This window comes from Balaenoptera physalus (genome assembly GCF_965194825.1).
Source record: "Balaenoptera physalus genome assembly, chromosome: 9".
Taxonomy (NCBI): domain Eukaryota; kingdom Metazoa; phylum Chordata; class Mammalia; order Artiodactyla; family Balaenopteridae; genus Balaenoptera; species Balaenoptera physalus.
The window spans coordinates 67876924-67890307 of record NC_138888.1 but is presented as its reverse complement, the minus strand read 5'-3'; the positions used below and the strand labels follow the sequence as shown (position 1 = coordinate 67890307).

The 13384-nt window shown below is 42.0% G+C and overlaps 1 protein-coding gene across 5 annotated transcripts in view; it reads right to left on the bottom strand.

Moving 5' to 3' along the window:
• The window catches only part of BACH2 (BTB domain and CNC homolog 2), a 374289-nt gene that overhangs the window by 281767 nt on the left and 79138 nt on the right, over positions 1 to 13384 (bottom strand). For 3 of the 5 annotated variants that reach the window (XM_082475207.1, XM_082475208.1, XM_082475209.1), the window contains exon 2: positions 8350 to 8462. The gene's annotated coding sequence lies outside the window, so the exon portion shown is untranslated. The remainder of the gene's footprint in view (positions 1 to 8349; positions 8463 to 13384) is intronic. The other 2 variants (XM_082475211.1, XM_082475210.1) reach the window with 1 other exon arrangement.

Here is a 13384-nt window from a genome sequence, read left to right as displayed (position 1 = left end):
CAGCTCGGCCTCTCAGACTTGAAATTAGATTACAGTCATGTCAAACATATTCCTTCTCCTGCTCTGGGGCCGTGATGGTCTTAAACCAAAAGTCCAGCCTTTCTGTTCAGAAGCCTTAATTTCCCTCCCACCTGTTTGGATTCTCCATCTTTTCTGACATGATGGGGAGCTGGTTAAATGAGGCTACAGAGTCCTGCCCCTCAAGTCAAGGCACTGCCATGCCCACGTGAATACTGCAGCGGGGCCCCCGGTCTCCTGGCTCCCCAGAATCATTCCTCTAAAGCCAAATTCTCTGTACAGAAGGGTTCAGATTCTCAACTTACACCCCAGACCGTGAAGATGCCTTCTCAGAGAGGCAGGCACCGACCACTGCCCCACTGTGTGCTGTTGTGAGATGCAGAGGTAAGTCCCACACTCGAGGACCCACTGAAATGCGTTCCTGGTAAAGCAGAAGGAATGAAACGGAAGCACTGACGTTGCTCCTGCAGTAGAAATGACTGTATAAAGGGCGAATTCCATGTTAACTCAGGAAGCAATTCTCAAATAGCAGGTGTATGTTTTACATACGTTTACACAAAGTTCTATACATGCACACATTTTAAAGACAAATGAAGGCTTCCCTGGTGGCTCAGTGGTTGAGAATCTGCCTGCCAGTGCAGGGGACACGGGTTTGAGCCCTGGTCTGGGGGGATCCCACATGCCGCGGAGCAACTGGGCCCGTGAGCCACAACTACTGAGCCTGCGCATCTGGAGCCTGTGCTCCGCAACAAGAGAGACCATGATAGTGAGAGGCCTGTGCACCACGATGAAGAGTGGCCCCCGCTCGCCGCCAACTAGAGAAAGCCCTCGCACAGAAACGAAGACCCAACACAGCCAAAAATAAATAAATAAATAGAATAAATTTAAAGACAAAGGAGCATAAACATACTCAGTTAATTCTTTTAAGTTTGTCTTCTCCCTACTTCATGCCAAACTGACCATCCTCTAGGTTACGATTATCTTAATCTTGCCCTCCCTTACCTCTCAGAAGGGAACTGCATTCCCGTTTTTGTCCTAAAAATTCACTGACTTGCCCAGTGAGATGCACAAGGAAGAGACTGGAGGTCTAATTTTCTCATTTCCATACACCCCACATTCAGCAGAATTTGACTTACATGTAACCCAGGTGCTACACCAGCCTTGTGCCAACAATGTTTCATTTAGCCACACAAATTCTATAAAAATAAAGTTTTTAAAATAAGGAATAAGGGCGATGTTTCCTTAACGATGTAGGAGGTGAGCACAGATGGGCTACAATGTCCAGGGCACTCCTGCTCAGGGCCCAGGGCCCAGCTTCTCTGACTGCTGAACACAGGACACAGGCACAGTCTAGACTCCTATCTGAGAATATGTTTAAAAATTACTGCAGACCCTAAAGAGCTTTTGTTCACGTCAGTTATTTCTATCAATGTTTTACCGCATTAAAAATTAAAGCTGAGGGCTTCCCTGGTGGCGCAGTGGTTGAGAGTCTGCCTGCTAATGCAGGGGACACGGGTTCGAGCCCTGGTCTGGGAGGATCCCACATGCCACGGAGCAACTAGGCCCGTGAGCCACAACTACTGAGCCTGCGCGTCTGGAGCTTGTGCTCCACAACAAGAGAGGCCGCGACAGTGAGAGGCCCGCGCACCGCGATGAAGAGTGGCCCACGCTCGCCGCAACTAGAGAAAGCCCATGCACAGAAACGAAGACCCAACACAGCCAAAAATAAATAAATAAATTAATTAATTAAAAAAAAAATTAAAGCTGAGACAGTTTTGGAACATGAAGACACAACCACACATTCCAACAGTCGTCAGAGGGATGATGTCATAGCATGTCATGTAGCCCCTCTTAAACTGTATTGTATACTTGAGAGAGAGTGGAAAGGGCAAAAAACGTCTCAGTATTATTATGAAAATAGTTTTGACCTTGCAGGTGGCCCATGAACAGGCCGTCCAGGGGTCCCCAAACCACAGTTTGAAAACCACTGGTCTAAACTTGGGCACATCAGCAATATCTTGAATAAGAGGATATAATGAGTAAGAGGATGTAACAGCCATTTAAAAAAATCTGAGCCACTGAATCAGAGGGCAGTGTCTTTTTCTAGAGCATTTCTGTACTTACTACTGCTTCCAAAACATCAGTACATTAAAATGCTCTTTCCTGGCAATATGTCAAAGAGAATGACTCCCAAATTCAAATCTCTGTTTGACCAATGGCTCTGTCTCTTTTTTATCCACTCATTAAATATCTCCACCCAGTTGTACCTCAAATGCAAAACAGCTAAAATAGTATTTATTTTTAAATGCTTGCTTTTTTCTGACTGTCAATCATAAGTACAAATACTTACTATAAGAAAGTTGAAAATATAGAGAAAAATTTGTTAAACAACAGACATTTATTTTCTATAGTTATGGATGCTGGAAGTCCCTGACCAAGGTCAAGTAGGGTTGGTTCCTGGTGACAGCTCTCTTCCTAGTCACCTTCTCACTCTTTCCTCATCTGGCCTTTCCTCAGTGTGTTCTCCAGATGGGTGGGGGAATGGAGAGAGCTCTCAGGTGTCTCTTCTCACAGAAAAATATTTTCTTAAATAAGAAACATGAATACCATGTACCTGTCCTCTGAGAAAACCACTGCCAGAATTCTGGGCAATATCTCACAGTCTTTTTTATCATGTATATTTTAAAAATACAGTGAAGTTCATATCTTAAAGATAATTTCATGTCTTATTTCAAAACACTATTTTTAGTATGAAAGAATGCATATTGCTAAAGAAAATTGAGAACATACAAGCAAAAAGAAGATAACGCTCTTAATACTTTGATGTGTATCTGCAATCTTTTTCCTGTGGGTAGCCATGTATCTTTTTTAAAAAACAAAATAATGATCAAACTGTACATATTATTATGTAACTTGCCTTCTTCACAATTTATTGAGAACATCTTTCTATATTATCAAATATTACTCCATCCCTCCCTGTCATTTTTATTGTATAGATGTACCATGGTTATTATTTTTAAAAAATTACTATTATAACAATATGGATGAATATCTTAGCTAAATTTTTATACACATCTATGACAATTCTTACTGAGTTCTAGAAATAGGAGTTTCTGAATCAAAAGGTGTGTGTATATTTGAGGCTTTGATACACATTAAGTCCCTTTGAGAAACGTGTTCTTTCATTAACTGTCAATGAGACAGCCTGCCAGTCCTATTCGTACCTTTGATGAGTAACCTTTATGAATCTTCATGAATTGTAGAAAATGCCATCTCGTCATTTTAATTTGTTTTTCTTTGATAACTGTTGAGATTGGATATTTTCTTATATGTTATTTGCTGATCATATTTCTTCCTTTATTGGTTTTATCTTTCTGTTCTTTGCTCATTTTTATTAGAGGAATCACTCTTATCTTACTAACTTTCAAGAATTTTACATACATCAGCTAAGTTAACTCTCTGTCATATATGTTATAAATATTGCCTGGCTAGTCTCTTGTCTTTTAGGATAGTTCAGAATGTCTTCTGATGGAAAGAAATCTTTAGGTTTTAAACAAATACATTTTCTTCCTTTATCATTTCTGCCACTAGAAATTAATAAGGCTCTCCTTATTCCAAGATCATTTAAGTTTTGTCTGTATTTTCTTCCATGTCACTGGTTTTCGAAGGGTGTGGTATTTCTCCAAAGTCTGCCAGGAGGGGAACTTGGCCATTTGCTTTCAGAAAAAAAGCAGTAGGGACTCATTAAATATAGACTGGTCATTGGGTGAAACCACCCAGAGTGTCCTAGAAAGGGGAGGAGAGAGATCTTACATGTTTACTATCTACCAAATCCTATCCTGCATCCAGTAACTCTGTTAACTTGCTCTTCAAATAGAAAAAGTTTCAAATGGAGAAAGTTTTAACATTAGGTGTATGTTTAAATATTAAACTCTGGGATGAGACAACGCCTCGCCTTGGCCAGAACAGAGGCTTTGGACGGCAAAGACCTTTGTTTTGTTTACTGGTGAATTGCAAGCATGGTGCATGGTACGCAGTGGGTGCATGATAAATGTGTTGAAGGACCTAGTGTTGAGTTATGTGTCTGCCAGGTGTTAGGTGACAGAACCAACGGTGGTGAGTTCTGGACTTCCCTGCTTCATATTAAAGAGTTGCAAAGTAAGAAGAACTCTAAATGAAGGCAGAAACTAAATTTCAGTGTTACTCTTCTGTCGACTGTAGAGATTTTGATCTGAGTGTAAAGGTGAAACTGCCTCAAATCTGGCACAGTAAGATATGGTGTTGAAAACTGGAAAATATTCAGCGAAAAAATTGTGTTGGGCATATAGTAAGCAAAACAGTGGCATCCACCCATCAAGAGAGATAAAAGACACTACCCTCCTTCATTTGATGCTATGGCGCTTGTCCAAAGCAGTAACAATCAGATTTGGCTTTATTGGAACATGACAAGGAAGAAACAGTTCTCAAGAAGATTCACTTTCACTGTGTGTGGGGGGGGGAGGGTGGAGAGCATTCTGTGCAATAACGGAAAAATCAATTATTTTTCAATCAGATGGAGTGTGCTCACAAATTCAAGGCAGAGAACAGCATGCGATGTGCCTTCATGAGAACGATGGCCATGAGGGAAAGAGTTGAGGATTGTAATTCCAAGGTTGCTTTCAAGAGCAGAATGTTGTTCCTGTAAGTGTGCTTTTGTGTCTACAGTGGCATGTACTGAATGTACACCATTCTGCCCAATTGGCCTCCCCAAAATCCCATCCTGTTTAACTTGCCTCCCATTTGGCTATGATTTGCTAAGTAACACACTAAAATCCTCTCTTTACAGCATGTTAACATATAGATAACACATATACATACAAAACACTAATCCTTCTTGTTAACAAAATTTATAATATATTATATATAATAAATATTTATACCTATTAACAAGAGAATAACCAAGAAAATAGAAAGGGTAAAGAATTTGGACAAAATTCAAAGTTAAATTCTAATTTTAAAGTTTTCGATCAATATTAAAGATTGGAAAATCAGCTCTTGGAAAAAGATCCAAGGAGAGTATGAAAGTTGGAAGGATGGTCTTCAAGTCTGCATAGGGCCGGGGAGAAGGAGAGCCCTGGGGAAATCTGTGCACCCACAATTTCTTTAACATGTAAGGCTAGAGCATAAAGCCCAGAATGTACAACCATTAAAGTCTGTTTACAATATTTAAAAGGTGAATAGACGTGAGGGTGTCCACTCTGTATAAACCTACAGGTTGGGTATCAACCTGACATATCCCATGTACACCAGCCTCCGGAAAGGGCCCCAGGTTCACAATGAGCATTGTGGCTGGGAACGCCCTCAGAGTGCTGGCTGTCTGAGGGCTGGAACTGCACCCCTTCCTGGTGTGTTCCCAGATCCGGGCACAGATTGAAGTTCCAGAATATGAGGAATGAAGGCTCTATCTGGCTGCCAGCAGTTCACTGACAGGTTATCCCGTTAAAATAGTTAGACAAACTGCCAATTCCTGGTGCCCTGTGGCCATTCCCGTGTTTTCTAGAGTATCGTCTCCAATTGACCCAAAAGAGAGCTGTCAATGCCTAACTGTGGTCAGAATTGCCCTGGTGCATCAGAGGATCAACACTGGACCCTCGGATGCTCCAGCCCCCTCCCCATCTGGACACCTCCCTGATTAAAGTGTCTCATAACTAGCTGGGGTTTGGGAAGGAAAGAGAGTGATTACCGTGTATGTCCAAGGAAGTGGAAAGTGTACAATTCAAATGTCTCCAGCTTTCTGGGAACACTTTTACTTAGAAAATCAATCACACCCACAAAAATATTTCCAACGTTCTAACTTACATATCCTAATTGATGAGATGACTATCTAGTTTTATTTGTGCTGAGATCTGTTTCCTCCCCAGAGGGTGACCTATTTTTTTTTTTTTGTCTTATGCCAAGAAAACCATAAGAAAAATGCTGACCTATGAAGGTTACACATCATGCTTAATCACCACTTTAAATTAAAATAACATAAAATAAAGCATTCACTGGGTCACTCGGGCAGAATATAACCTCCCAAGCAACAGACACACCTACTGAGACACTTGAAATTTCTAAGGAGTCTGGTTCCCAACTGTGTGTCAAGAGCCAAACCATGACATCAGGTCTTGCGTTACCCCGGAGAAACTTAGGGCAGGGCTGAAACAGCATACTGAGCCTGCCAATCTGAGATTTCCCAAGAGCTGTCTTAGCTTTTCACTACACCAAACTGTCAGTGATAGAAGCCAAGATTTGCAGTGACCGCCATGATGGATCTCCTCTCCTCCTTGCCCTCTAATTATGACTTTGGGGAACAATACCTGCCTATCTAGGATTCCAAAAGCTCACTCCTCAAAGACTGTTGGAGGGCATTATGCTAAGTGAAATAAGTCAGAGAAAGACAAATACTGTATGATTTCACTTACATGTGGAATCTAAAAAATACAACTAATAAATATAACAAGAAAAGAAGCAGACTCACAAATATAGAGAACAAACTAGTAGTTACCAGTGGGGAGAAGGAAGGGGGGAGGGGGAGGGGAGTAAGAGGTACACACTATTAGGTATAAAATAAGCTACAAGGATATATTGTACAAGATGGGGAATATAGCCAATATTTTATAATAACTATAAATGGAGTATAACCTTTAAAAGTTGTGAATTACTATATTGTACACCTGTAACTTATATAATATTGTCCAGCAACTATACTTCAATAAAAAAATATAGATAGATAGATTTTTAAAAGAGGGTAAGAATTGAAGCCAGAGGGGGGAAAAGGTCAGCAAAGTTTTCCTCTTCTTTGGCTTGGCTCAGCCAAATGAAAATCTCTCAAAAAACAATTGCTTACTCTTTTCTGGTTTCTTCTGATGGGGTAAAGCAGCCGTGCCCGTGAGAAGGCCAAACAAAGGGCCATGAGAAAAATTACCCCTGGAAAGGGGATGTTAGTAAAACAATCTCAACAAGCTACATGGGCTTTCTAAAGCCTAGGAATTCCATAATCCATTTTTAAGACCAAATCATCTAAAAGTGCTGTCCAACTCCATCACAACCCGCAGTTACCTCTTCTTGCAGTCTCTGGAAATGTCTCTCCCCTGTTTTAAGTCCTTCAGTGGCTCTCAGAATGCAACCCTTCCCTCCTTCTCTGGGCTCACATCTGGCATCTTCTCCCAGTGCAGGTGTTCTCAACCAGGGCATTTTTGTCCCTTCAAGGGACACTGGCCAATGTGTGGGGACATTTTTGGTTGTCACAACTGAGGTTGGGGGAGAGGGATGTTACTAAACACTTCCAATACAGAAGACAGCCTCTCACTACAAAGGATCACCTGGTCCAAATGTCAATAGTGTCAAGATTGAGAAATCCTGCTCCAGTCATACCAAACTCTGTTGTTCTCTACACACGTCAGACTTTCTCATATGCTTTTGTGCCTCTACATAGGTTGTTTCCTTTACCTGGAATGCCCTGCCCTACTTCTGTGTCCAAGAAATGATCACGTATCATATAGAATCCAACTCAAGATGTCACCTCCTCTATACTCTCCTATCCAGATGCCCCAAAGTTGGGTGTCCCTTCTGTGCTTCCACAGCTTCTGGTACATGCCTCACACTAGCCACAGTGCCCCCAAATCGTCTGTCACCTGCTGAAGGTAAGACCTAAGTTCCATTCATCGTTTATCCCCAGAGTGCCCATCCGGTAATCAACTGCTGCATGCTGAATCGATCGGGGAATAAAGTGGAAATGTTGCAGATGCACCCAAGACTCTCTGGCAACAATGTCTAAGGGACAAGAGTGTCCCCAACACCAAAAAGAACAACAGCAAAAATTGATCAAATGCTTATAATGTAGACAGGGATTATATTAAACACTGGTACACATATTAATTCACTTCATCCTTATAACAACCCTGTGAGGTGGGTACCATTAGCATCAACATTTTACAGATGGGGAAATTGAGGCACAGAGCACTTAAGCCACTTTCCCAAGGTCCTCAAAGCTAGTATCTATACGAGCTGATATTTAAACCCAGGTAGTTTGGCTCTAGAGCCTCAATCTTCCAATATTCATGCCAAGGCAATTACACTAACAACCAATATTTCAGCTGCCCAGAGGCCTCTGATAAACACAGCTGACAACTCTGGAAGACTACACCACCACCAGTCCCTGTGACCCTGCCTGTCAACACTGCTTGCCAACCTCTGGAATGCTTCTGGCAGGAGATGCAACCTCCTCACACCACAGAAAGGTATCACATACCCAGGGTAAATCATGGTACCATAAAGACACAAAGGATGAGTCCCCGAAGTACCTCTTACCTTGTTCATGCTGTAGGGACTGCAGCAAGGGATTAGACATGTCACAATGCAAGGCAGCTCTTAAAGATTCACCTTGTTCCTGTAGACGTCACTTCCTGAAGCAGACAGCTGCACTGCAAAGACAAAGAGGATATCCATCAGCCGGTGTTCAGGAAGGCCCAGAGCAGTCCCGTGTCCAGTGGAACTTTCTGCCATGATAGCGAGGCTCCATGCCTGTGTTATCCAATATGGTAGCCACTAGCCACATGTGGCTACTGAGCACTTGAAATGTGGCTAGTGCAACTGAGGGCTGAATTTTAAATTTTTATGTAATTTTAATTAAAGTTCAATGTAAATAGACACATGTAACGGTTAGTGGCTACTGTACTGGACAGTGCAGGTCTAGAGAGTCCAATCAAGAGTCTTGAGGCCATAGACACTGGGCACGCCAGTGTCCAAGGAAAAGCTGGATATTATATGCTCAGAGTGACTGCAGATACACAGGGACAAGAACACTCATTCATTCGATAACTATTTTTTGAGTCCTTACTAGGTGCTGAGTACTGAGGATATAGTGACCAGTAGGCCAGAGAGGTCAGTTATATAAGGGTTTCTAGTGCAGGCTTTGGCCTCCTTAGGAAGGGAAAGGATCTAGCATGTGAGTAGCATGTATGCCAAACCTAAATGCCTTCCGTGCTGCCCACAGGAATAAAGGAACAGACCAGTTGGGACTTCCCTGGCGGTCCAATGGTTAGGTCTCCGTGCTTCCACTGCAGGGGGCGCGGGTTTGATCCCTGGTCAGGGAACTAAGACCTTGCATGCCTCATGGCATGGCCAAAAAAAAAAAAAAAAAAAAGGAACAGACCAGCATTTGCTGGAGCCTGATTGTACCACTGTCAGGGCTTAATAGCTAGAACCTTTCACAGAGCTTTTTGGGAGGAAGTGTACCATAAAAGAATTCAGGAGTTCTGCACTGTGGGCCTAATGAAGCAGATGACTCAACGTCTCCTCAATAAGGAAAGGACCCTTAAGGAAATAAGGGTCCACGTTTTTATCCACACTATTGGTTCTTTAGGTAGGTCTTTTGATTCATTTGAATTACATTTTAGAATTAAACAGTCATTGTTCACTTCCAGGATTCTTAATTTGTCAGATATTAAGAAAAAATACAGAAAGAAAATATCTTCAACCACATAATTGGATTTGTAGCCTTTTCCTTTGAAAGATGTTTCTGGGTGGATTTGAGAGGAGAACAAAACATGTAAGGTGCCTTATAATCACCTTATTCCTGTATTATTTTTTTCAGGTTGCATCTAGGAAGGATTTATATATCTGAACCTTTCCATAAAGACTGGAATTTGAGGTTTAAGCGGAACTGCAGTGCTTTAAAAAATATATTATTTTTAACTATATTAACAATATAGAAAATGTTCAATAGAAAAAGGAAGAAGTACTCAGAATCCCACTAGCCTACCATCACCTTTAGTCCTTAGCAGCCAGCCTTGGTCTGTCGGAGAACAAGACGCATGTCTGCTAACTGAGTCGAGGGCACAGAAGTCCAAGGCTGTATTCTCCATATTAACATCTTTCACCATTAAGAAAGTGATTTTGCAATATACATTTTCAAAAGATAAACTCCTACTTCGCACACATTACTATTCTTTGAATACAATATTATTATAAATCAGAAGATAGGGAGAAGAAACTGAAGATCACTCCCTGGCTATTTGAGACACACAGATTCCAAAGAAAATACCACATTCAGTCATAGCAATGACATATTTTCACAATGATGTACAACATGGAGAGACCCTGGAATTCTGACTCTGTAGCCTAAACTACATCCAAACGCCTTCATCTGTACGTGAGGCCTGAGTAATCACTGTTTCAAAGCCAAGAAAATTCAACATCTAATTCTAACCAATCTTAAAGTGACTGAAAGAAAATTCTCCATGTAACTTTTACCTTTGAATTTCCAGAAACAGATGCTAGTGAATTTCTGGGTTTAAAAGTAGAATTCTATACATGTTAATTCCTTTTTGACATATGCATTTGATCTGTTTAAAAACTATAGCCCAGCACTTAACTGGGAAGTTTGTCCAAAAGCCTGGCAGAGATGCCTGATGTCACAATTCCATTCAAATGGACACAGTGGTATCAACACAGGAAAGGTGGGCACAAGGAGATAATAACAAACAGACAAGGATTCTTGAACATAATTTCCCCAAGGAAATCCCACCCAGCTCCAATCACTCCACCATCCCGATTCCCTCAGAACTTGCTTATATAGTTTGCACTTAACTAATTTTGGATCATCTCCTGTTCCCCACCCTCACCAAGTGTTCTTGTCTCATTTTCATGTATGTTGGTTCTATAACGAAGTCAGAATAAAAACTCTTCAAGGGAAATATTAGTCACCTAGAAAGTTCTTAATAAATATTATGAATAGATTTTTTTTCTTTGCTCTCACTCATAGAGCCTAGGATGATGTCATGACTCTTAATGCAGGACCTTAAAAACAATGTTGATAATTGTTGCAAATTGCCTTCAGGGTTTTCCTAAAAGAGGAAAATCTTTTCATGTCCAGGATCATAAAGCTTTAAAAAAATACTGTTAAGAATACTTTACAGCTATGCAGCACTCAAAACTGTACAATGCACTTTTATATTAATACTCTTATTTAGTACTGAGATCAATCTGAGTGGTAGTTTTCCTAATTAGGAAACCAGATGCAGAGAGGAAAAAGAATTCTTCTTAATCATGCTATAGTAGGCAGTAGACCCTGGGCTGGAAGTGACTTCACTTTAAGATACTATAGAATTAAAATACGTTCAAAGACCACCAATAAAAAACCTCCCCCAATAAAACACACATACACACACTCAAAGACCACCATTAACACAAAACACCTCAGCAAATGGATGACAGAATTAGAAATTGGGTCAGTTTGCTTCTGGACAGCAATAGAGAAGACCGGCCTTATTCCATGAAGTTCTTTCGATCTCCTTTGAAACACAGAGAACCTCGTTGTTTTATAGTCAATTCAGCTTATGAAGAAGCTTAGAAAAATCCACAGCTTAAAAAATGAGACTGCCTCTTAAGTATAAAGCCTTAGAGGAAAAGATATCAGAGTTACCATAGTGGAATTAAGGGAGTTTTCTTCTTTATTCTATTTTTCAGTGTTTTTTTTTAATGGTTCAAGAAGCTGGATTCTCCTGATACTAAGAGAAAGGAAAGCACAGATGCCTTTCAAGGGTGGCTGGAGAAAGCCCATCCCAGAGGCCAAAGCGTGACTTCCACTCAGTCGCTCCTAACAGGGTTGGTTCAACAAAGCCCAAGGTCAAGCTGAGGCATCTAAAAGGTTAATGACATGCAATTCGTCTTTCCAGGCGGGTAAAGAAGTGTGGGTAAGCAGGGAGGTGGTGACAGGGTACGTGTAAGAAGAAGAGAGCAAAGAGAGAATGAAAAGGAAAGGTGAAGGCTACAAAGAAAGGAGAAAAGCAAAGGGCAGGCGAGCCAATAGAGCCCTGGAGACAGATTCAGTGATGTGGCCGAGTGCCCCTTGCCAGCTGGTCCTCACTGCGGAAGGGACCCAGAGACTCAGGCTCCTGATGACAATGCCACATCCTATGGCTTCTCTGGGATTATACACTCTCAGGGCCCGGGTGTCAGCAAGTGGGAGTTGGAGTAAAGTTAAGCCTGGGCCTACCTGTTTCACCACTATTTATTTACCACCAGTCTCCACCCACCACAGAGAAAAGCCTATGTCACCTGGATCGCTGATAATGGAGTAGAGAGGTACATGGTGAGAACAGCATAAGCCAACTTTATTCTCTTCTCCTTACTCTAAAGAGAAGCTTAGACATGTCAAAGGGCTGGGTGTGTGTGTGTGTGTGCATGTGCGTGTGTGTGTGTACTGCGCTATTTCTTGGCCCTTGAAAATACAACTAATACTTACTACCAATATAGGAATCAATGGAATATGATGAGCTGGGCTTTTCTCCCCACTCCAACTCCCGCACCCCCTACCAAGAATGCTCATTCTAGAAGCCTTTTGTGATACAACTCAAAGCTGGGTAGCTCAGGCACGTCTATGAGAAACGCATCAACAGGAGCCAGCCGTTTATACCTCACAGTGTCCAAGTTCCTTCTGGCTTTTACATATAACACACCCTGAGGTCAGCCTGTGGAATGGCCTCCAGTCCCTTCCCTCCCACCACTGAATCCAGCAGCCTAAATGAAGGGCTGGAACATGAGGACCCAAGAGCTTGTGGGGAAGGAATAAGGGAATAAAAAGACGAACAGGTTTTAGAAAGAAAGGGAGAGCAGGCAAGATGATAAGAGTCTAGAAGAAATTCTCTAAATCTAGGACTTAGGAGCTTGGGAAACCACATGAACAGATGGGAGAAAGAGCCCTAATATCCTCCACCTCTGGGGGAGTAAATTTCATGGGCTGGAGTAGTTCACATGTCTCTGAAGCTAAGTCCTGACAACCTTCAAGTGGAATCTCCTTGTGCAAAACTGGAAAATGTAAAACCATTTAATTACAGACAGTCCAATCCCTCCCTTCCACAATAAGGGGTGTGGTGCTGGCATTAAAGGATCCAAAGGTGAAGCAGCAAACAGACCCCTGTCCCCTACCCTGAACGCACACACACCTCCCAAGTGGCTGTCTCCTTCCATTCTTCCTGAAGAAGCAGCAGAGGGACCAGAGCAATGCTCCCTGAGGAACTTCTTGAAGGTCCTTCTCCATCCTCAGGGTTACAGCAGACACGTGGCTCTGGTTCTTCAGGACCTCTGTGCCCTTGTCACCCCCCAGCTTTAGGCAGCAAACATGCCATACCATGGTTCTGCCCCAAGAGACAGGACAACGCTGGCCACCCTGCCCTGCTCCCCTGTGCCCTGCCTTCACGGCGTGCCACAGAAAACATACGACCCTAGCCAGAAGGATGAGAGCATCTGGCCACCGAACATCATCAGAAGTCTTCTTCCCCAAGGAAGGGGATAGGCTAGGCAATTTGAAAATTAATATTCTGAAATACTAACTAGCATATGA